Below are 7,884 nucleotides of genomic sequence, written 5' to 3' on the forward strand. Positions count from 1 at the left end.
TTTATAAAAAAAGATTTGAAAAAAAATTTTGAGGATAATTTTGCTAAACGCCCTTTTTGTAAACACTGCAATCAAATATCAGCATAATTATGTGGCTGCAAAGGGTAAACGTTAATGTGCTCTCTGTTCTGCTTTTGCCACTTCCCAGAAGACAGCTGTTGCAGCCACAAATAGCCACATGATATGCAAGAGGAATGGCAAAGGCTGCATTTCTTCAAGGCAAATGTAAGCTTGGCCCATTGTAACCAAATGCAGACAAAACAGCAATAACAAAAAACTACACGACACTGTTAGACCTTCCAGTGCTATATGCTCCATTACAAATGTCTTCTGCTTTTGCTTTTTGTCATACTTAAATGATCCATTCAACCAAAGTTTAATTGTAGAAACAAAAACAAACAAAACACAGTTGTTGTAGGATCTCAGCTCCTCTCCTCCTGGTTGGTTCTGGCAGCTCGTTATCAGCAGCTGCAACTCATCTCCTGATGAGCTCATGGGGCTTCTTAAGGCAGCTGCTGGTACAGGCCTTTGCTGGAACATAACCTCTGTTATGTGGACTGCCTTTCTGCCTACCTGCCCGGCTACCTACCTACCTACCTACCTACCTACCTACCTGCCTGCCTACCTGCCTGCCTGTCTACCTGTCGACCTGCCTATCTGCCTACCTGCCTGCCTGCACCTGGTAATATTCCCTCCTAAGGACTGCACTGTAAATATACTCACCATCAGCACTCTCTCCTTGGATTCCTGGATTCCGGCCTCCTCCCCTGGTTCCTGGACTACTCCAACTTAGTTTCCTAGGCAAGCCTACCCTAGAAATAAACCTCACTTACCGTCTATATCCTGTGTGTTGAGTCTGTTTTCATCCTCTGCTTTGTTCTACTTTGACTACCTAAGTGATTCATGATAGTATGTTCCAGCCATCTAACATGTCAAAGAACAATTCAGATAATGAACAGACTTCCATTAAAGAACGCTTACAATCTAATGAAACCATGCTCCAACAGCTACTGCAACAACAAAGGACTACAGATTCCCATCTCACAGAACTTGGTGGTATGGTTCATGCTCTAAGTGAAATACTAACCAAACTCTCACTTGCTTCTCCAACTCCTCCAGTTCAAATAGAGAATCCTCAATCGTCCACAACCCTCTCTTCTGGGATCCGTGAGCCTGACTTCCGTCCGTCTGAACTTTTTGATGGTAATCCTAATAACTTTGGTGGCTTTTCTCTCCAGTGTGAGTTCGCATTCAGTCGTTCCCCCCTCTCTTTTCCCTACTGCTGCCTCCAAGATTACTTATATTGTAACCTCGCTAAGGGGACCTGCTCTGCGCTGGGCGCATGCTTATTTGGCATCTAACCCTGTTGAGTCTCTTAGTTATGCTACTTTTTTCAGTCACTTTAAGAAGGTCTTCGACCAACCACTCCAGCAGGAGGCAGCGGCTAAGAGAATACTCACCCTCAAACAGGGAAGGAGAGCGTTGGCGGAGTTCGCCATCGACTTCCGGGTGGCAGCGCAGGAGGTGGGTTGGGATGAAGCGGCACTCAAGGGTATTTTTGTTAACTCCCTTGCAGATCAAATAAAGGACCAGTTGGTTTTGAGAGATGAACCCGAAAGACTGGATGAATTAATCAACCTATCGATCCGCATTGACAACCGTCTGAGGGAGAGACGAACAGAAAAGGACTACAATTCCCAGTGGCATCACTCTCTGGCACCTCGAACCACTTTCCTCGACGCACCCACTTCTGTTCAAGCTACAGAGGGGTCTACGGAACCGGAGCCGATGCATATTGGCCACACTCGACTCTCCCCAGAGGAATGACAACGGCGCTTTGCGGCTGGTCTTTGTTTATATTGTGGACAAAGAGGACATTTCATCGCAAGATGCCCTAAGAAGGGAAAAGAGAGAGCTCGTCAATAAAACAGGGGACGTTGATGAGCATATCCCATTCTTCCCCTGTCTCCCGTCTGTGTTTTCCGGTCACTATTATTGTCGGCCAAGAGAAGTTTCCTGTTGACGCTTTTATTGATTCTGGTGCTGAACAGAATCTTATTTCCTCGGACCTGGTTAATAAACTTCAAATACCCTCTCAGCCTCTCAACCACTCCATTTCTGTCACTGGCATCACTGGTCAAACCATGTCTCAAGTGAGATTTAAAGTTCCTCAGCTTCACATCATCACCTCTGGTAATCATCATGAAAAGGGTGAGTTCTTTATTATCTCTTCCATCTCTCCACAATTAGTTTTGGGGTTTCCTTGGTTGCAGAAACATAATCCCACTATTAATTGGGTGGAGGGCAGAGTAGAGAGATGGAGTAATTTCTGTCTCCAGAATTGTTTAAGAACTGCCATCTCTCACTCTACTAAACAACTCAAACCTCCTGAGCCTGTTGATTTATCCAAAGTTCCACCTGAATACCATAATCTCGCACCTGTTTAGTAAACAAGGGGCTCTTTCTCTACCTCCGCATCGCCCCTATGACTGCCCTATTGATCTCCTCCCAGGCGCTCCACTACCATCCAGCAGACTCTATAATCTCTCCGGACCCGAGAAAAAGGTCATGAAAGAATACATTGAGGATTCTTTAGCTTCTGGGATCATTCGTCTGTCCACCTCCCCTGTTGGCGCCGGATTTTTCTTCGTGGGTAAGAAGGACGGCACGTTAAGACCTTGCATTGATTATAGAGGGTTGAACCAAATTACTATTAAAAATAAATACCCGCTACCACTTATTGACTCAGTACATGAACAATTACATTCTGCCAAGATCTTCACTAAACTCGACCTGCGCAATGTTTACCATTTGGTCCGGATCCGTGAGGGTGATGAGTGGAAAACAGCTTTCAAAACCCCTCTAGGACATTTTGAGTATCTGGTCATGCCTTTCGGTTTGACTAATGCACCCGCTGTTTTTCAGGCTCTCATTAATGATGTTCTTCGCGATTTCCTCAACCTCTTTGTTTTCGTTTATCTGGATGACATTTTGATTTTTTCCCAGAACATAGAACAACATCACCAACACGTCAGAACAGTTCTCCAAAGGCTTTTTGAAAATCAACTCTTTGTTAAAGCCGAAAAATGCGAGTTCAGCGTCACATCCGTGTCTTTTTTGGGTTTCATTTTTGAAGCAGGCAAATACAGAACTGATCCCGAGAAGACCAAGGCAGTGGCAGAGTGGCCTACTCCAACTGATCGCAGGCAACTTCAAAGGTTTCTGGGATTTGCAAATTTCTATAGGAGGTTTATAAGGAACTACAGTCAGGTCACTGCACCCCTCACTCAACTCACCTCCTCTCTGAGAACATTCCATTGGACCCCAGAGGCGGAAAGGGCATTTGGTGAGTTAAAGACTCTATTTTCTTCTGCGCCCATATTGACCCATCCTGATCCATATAAACAATTTATTGTAGAGGTTGATGCTTCTGACATTGGAGTAGGGGCCATTTTATCTCAACGGTCCTCTGTGGATGATAAAGTACATCCATGTGCCTATTTTTCTCGTCGCTTGTCTCCAGCAGAGCAAAATTATGATGTGGGCAACCATGAACTTTTAGCCAATAAGTCGGTGCTTGAGGAATGGCGGCATTGGTTAGAGGGTACTGAAATCCCTTTTCTCATTTGGACTGATCACAAGAACCTCTCCTACATTCAAAATGCCAAGAGACTTAACCCCAGACAAGCCCGTTGGTCTCTGTTTTTTGCTCGTTTTCATTTCTCTATCTCCTACAGACCCGGTTCCAAGAACACTAAGCCTGACGCTCTCTCTCGCCAGTTCTCTCATTCTGACCAACCTAAGACTGAAGCCTCCATCCTCCCGGACTCTTGTATTGTGGGCGCCCTCACCTGGGCCATTGAGAAGGACATCAGGGAGGCACAGAGGTCCGAACCTGACCCAGGTACTGGCCCAGTGGGCAAGTTGTTTGTTCCCAACTCTGTCGTCAATAAAGTTCTGGATTGGGTGCACAACAATAAGCTGACTTGTCATCCTGGGGTGACTCGCATGACCACATTTACCAAGAGGTATTTCTGGTGGCCGACTATGAATCTCAACATTAAAGACTTTGTTGCAGCTTGTCCCACATGTGCTCGAAACAAGAACACTAATCAACCCCCTGCTGGTCTTCTTCAACCTCTGCCCACCCCTAGCCGTCCCTGGTCCCACATGTCCATTGATTTCATTACTGGTCTCCAGCCATCTGACGGTAACACAGTCATCCTTACTGTTGTTGACAGATTTTCTAAAGCAGCCCATTTTGTTCCATTATTCAAGCTCCCGTCTGCGTCGCACATACTCAGTTTTGTCACATTATAATGTTGGCGCGTACTTAAGGGGCGTTTTTAGGGTCTTGATATATTGGGAGCTTTAGTCCAGAACCCTCCTTCCTCCTGATCCATCTTTAAAAGTTGCCCTTTATAGTCTCTGTTTATGTATTTTGACCACTATGTTTATTCCTCCTGCTACCTGCTGAGTGGGGCTCACCCCGGCCTCAGCATAAATGGTGAGACCGGACAAACGGTTCCCAAAGAAAATGTTTTTTCTCCAGCTCTTAGGAACCAGTGATACCCAGACCTTTAAAGGGCTGTGCCTATTCTCATAGAATCTGGGGTTATGTCACCCCAGATTCATAAGAGAGAAGCATAAAGAGAAGCGTAAAGTGCGTAAATATGCAGTCAGAGGCGCCCTGCGCAAATAAACAGGGAGGGTAAATAATCTCGTCAGGGCGGAGGCAGACATGACAAACCTGCTGTTGTGGACAGTGACGACACAGCTTAACAAACTGTAACAATCCGGAAAAGCAGCAACAGAACATAACAGAAGGAAAAACATCAGCAGCAGGATCATTCATAATGACGCAGCGCAACAACCTCCTGCGTGCTTCAAGCGGCCAGAGCAGAGGGCAACTGTTCGCTACACGGGAAAACGCGCAGTGCCAGGCCAGCTCTGGTTCTCACTGAGCCCACAGGAGGATCCGCCATTAGACCGGTAGTATAATGATAAACAGGGGTGTTTTCATTGTTAATCTGATGAGTCAGATGTAATATTTTCTTACTAAAATTAAGAAAATAAAAAATTAAAACAAAACCTTGTCTTCTGTTTTGTCGTTATGTTTTTGAACAGTTTTTGCAGAACTTCTGCTGACAAAACAACTGTTTTTCCCTTTTTTTCATATTAACCAATATTGTCTTTAATAAAAGAAAAAGTAAAACAGAAGTTCTCCATTCATTAAAAACTGTTTAGTGCGTCCTGGGTGTCTGGAGAGATTACAGGTCCTTCTCAAAATATTAGCATATTGTGATAAAGTTCATTATTTTCCATAATGTCATGATGAAAATTTAACATTCATATATTTTAGATTCATTGCACACTAACTGAAATATTTCAGGTTTTTTATTGTCTTAATACGGATGATTTTGGCATACAGCTCATGAAAACCCAAAATTCCTATCTCACAAAATTAGCATATCATTAAAAGGGTCTCTAAACGAGCTATGAATCTAATCATCTGAATCAACGAGTTAACTCTAAACACCTGCAAAAGATTCCTGAGGCCTTTAAAACTCCCAACCTGGTTCATCACTCAAAACCCCAATCATGGGTAAGACTGCCGACCTGACTGCTGTCCAGAAGGCCACTATTGACACCCTCAAGCAAGAGGGTAAGACACAGAAAGAAATTTCTGAACGAATAGGCTGTTCCCAGAGTGCTGTATCAAGGCACCTCAGTGGGAAGTCTGTGGGAAGGAAAAAGTGTGGCAGAAAACACTGCACAACGAGAAGAGGAAGATTGTGGAGAAGGGCCGATTCCAGACCTTGGGGGACCTGCGGAAGTAATGGACTGAGTCTGGGGTAGAAACATCCAGAGCCACCGTGCACAGGCGTGTGCAGGAAATGGGCTACAGGTGCCGCATTCCCCAGACCTGGGCTACAGAGAAGCAGCACTGGACTGTTGCTCAGTGGTCCAAAGTACTTTTTTCGGATGAAAGCAAATTCTGCATGTCATTCGGAAATCAAGGTGCCAGAGTCTGGAGGAAGACTGGGGAGAAGGAAATGCCAAAATGCCAGAAGTCCAGTGTCAAGTACCCACAGTCAGTGATGGTCTGGGGTGCAGTGTCAGCTGCTGGTGGTGGTCCACTGTGTTTTATCAAGGGCAGGGTCAATGCAGCTAGCTATCAGGAGATTTTGGAGCACTTCATGCTTCCATCTGCTGAAAAGCTTTATGGAGATGAAGATTTCATTTTTCAGCACGACCTGGCACCTGCTCACAGTGCCAAAACCACTGGTAAATGGTTTACTGACCATGGTATCACTGTGCTCAATTGGCCTGCCAACTCTCCTGACCTGAACCCCATAGAGAATCTGTGGGATATTGTGAAGAGAACGTTGAGAGACTCAAGACCCAACACTCTGGATGAGCTAAAGGCCGCTATCGAAGCATCCTGGGCCTCCATAAGACCTCAGCAGTGCCACAGGCTGATTGCCTCCATGCCACGCCGCATTGAAGCAGTCATTTCTGCCAAAGGATTCCAGACCAAGTATTGAGTGCATAACTGTACATGATTATTTGAAGGTTGACGTTTTTTGTATTAAAAACACTTTTCTTTTATTGGTCGGATGAAATATGCTAATTTTGTGAGATAGGAATTTTGGGTTTTCATGAGCTGTATGCCAAAATCATCCGTATTAAGACAATAAAAGACCTGAAATATTTCAGTTAGTGTGCAATGAATCTAAAATATATGAATGTTAAATTTTCATCATTACATTATAGAAAATAATTAACTTTATCACAATATGCTAATTTTTTGAGAAGGACCTGTATGTGATGGCTTTTCCTGACTGGCAATGCATTCAGAAAACAAAACAATGACTCTGACAGGCTGCCACAGGTCCTGATTATTTTATTATTTTATTATTTCAAATATGTTCACACGAACAGAGAAGGTCATTGCTGTTCTTTTCATCTGCCTGCATTTTCTCCACATAGTGACCTGCCATCGGTGCGCACTGCGCATTGCTGTTGCAAATTGGAACAGCCTTTGGGACATGCATGAATGACAGACAAATAATTAACACAGCTATTTGCAGTTTTAGTGAGTTAATAACACAGGGGGGCGGACTGATTTTAAGGGTGTTTCAAAGGTAGACTTGGTGGTGTTCTCCGGATCCTTGTCCTGTTGCATTAAGCAAGAGCTCTTGGTTACAAACTGATGGCTGGACATTCTCTTCCAGGATTTCCTGATAAAAAGCAAAATCCATAATTAAATCAATTACAATATGCCATCTGGGAGCATCAGAGCAGCCCCAGAACCTGACAACACCAACATGTTAGACTGCAAGTATGATGTATTTTTCTGAAATGCTGTGTTAGTTTTGCAGCAGATGTAACAGAGTGTTCAAAAGTTTTTTGTCTCATGAGTCCACAGAATATTTTCCCAAAAAGCTTGTGGATTATCAAGACCTTTTGGCCAACAGTGCTTTTGACCTTTGGATTCTCCCATGGATGTCATTTCTGCCCAAACAGTCTCTTTCTTGTTGAATCGTGAACATGGACATTAACTGAGACAAGCAACACCCGTGTTTCATCAGATGATATTCTTGGTTCTTGGTGACTTCCTGCATAAATTGTCAGTGCACAAGGTAGTTTTGCTTTTATGGCCACTCCTGGAAAGACTCACCACCATTCCATGTTTTTCCATTTGTGAATGATCACTGCCAGTGCCTTCAAAATAACTTTGTAACAATTTCCACATTGACGATTTTCAGTCATTTTGTTTCTCATCTGTTCTTAAACTTCTTTAAACAAATTCGGAGTAGGATGGATTGCTGTTTTGTTGCCTCACAGCATGGATTTATAAAGGATTGTTTGAGAGTTTGC

Source organism: Girardinichthys multiradiatus, chromosome Y (genome assembly GCF_021462225.1).
Source record: "Girardinichthys multiradiatus isolate DD_20200921_A chromosome Y, DD_fGirMul_XY1, whole genome shotgun sequence".
NCBI lineage: Eukaryota > Metazoa > Chordata > Actinopteri > Cyprinodontiformes > Goodeidae > Girardinichthys > Girardinichthys multiradiatus.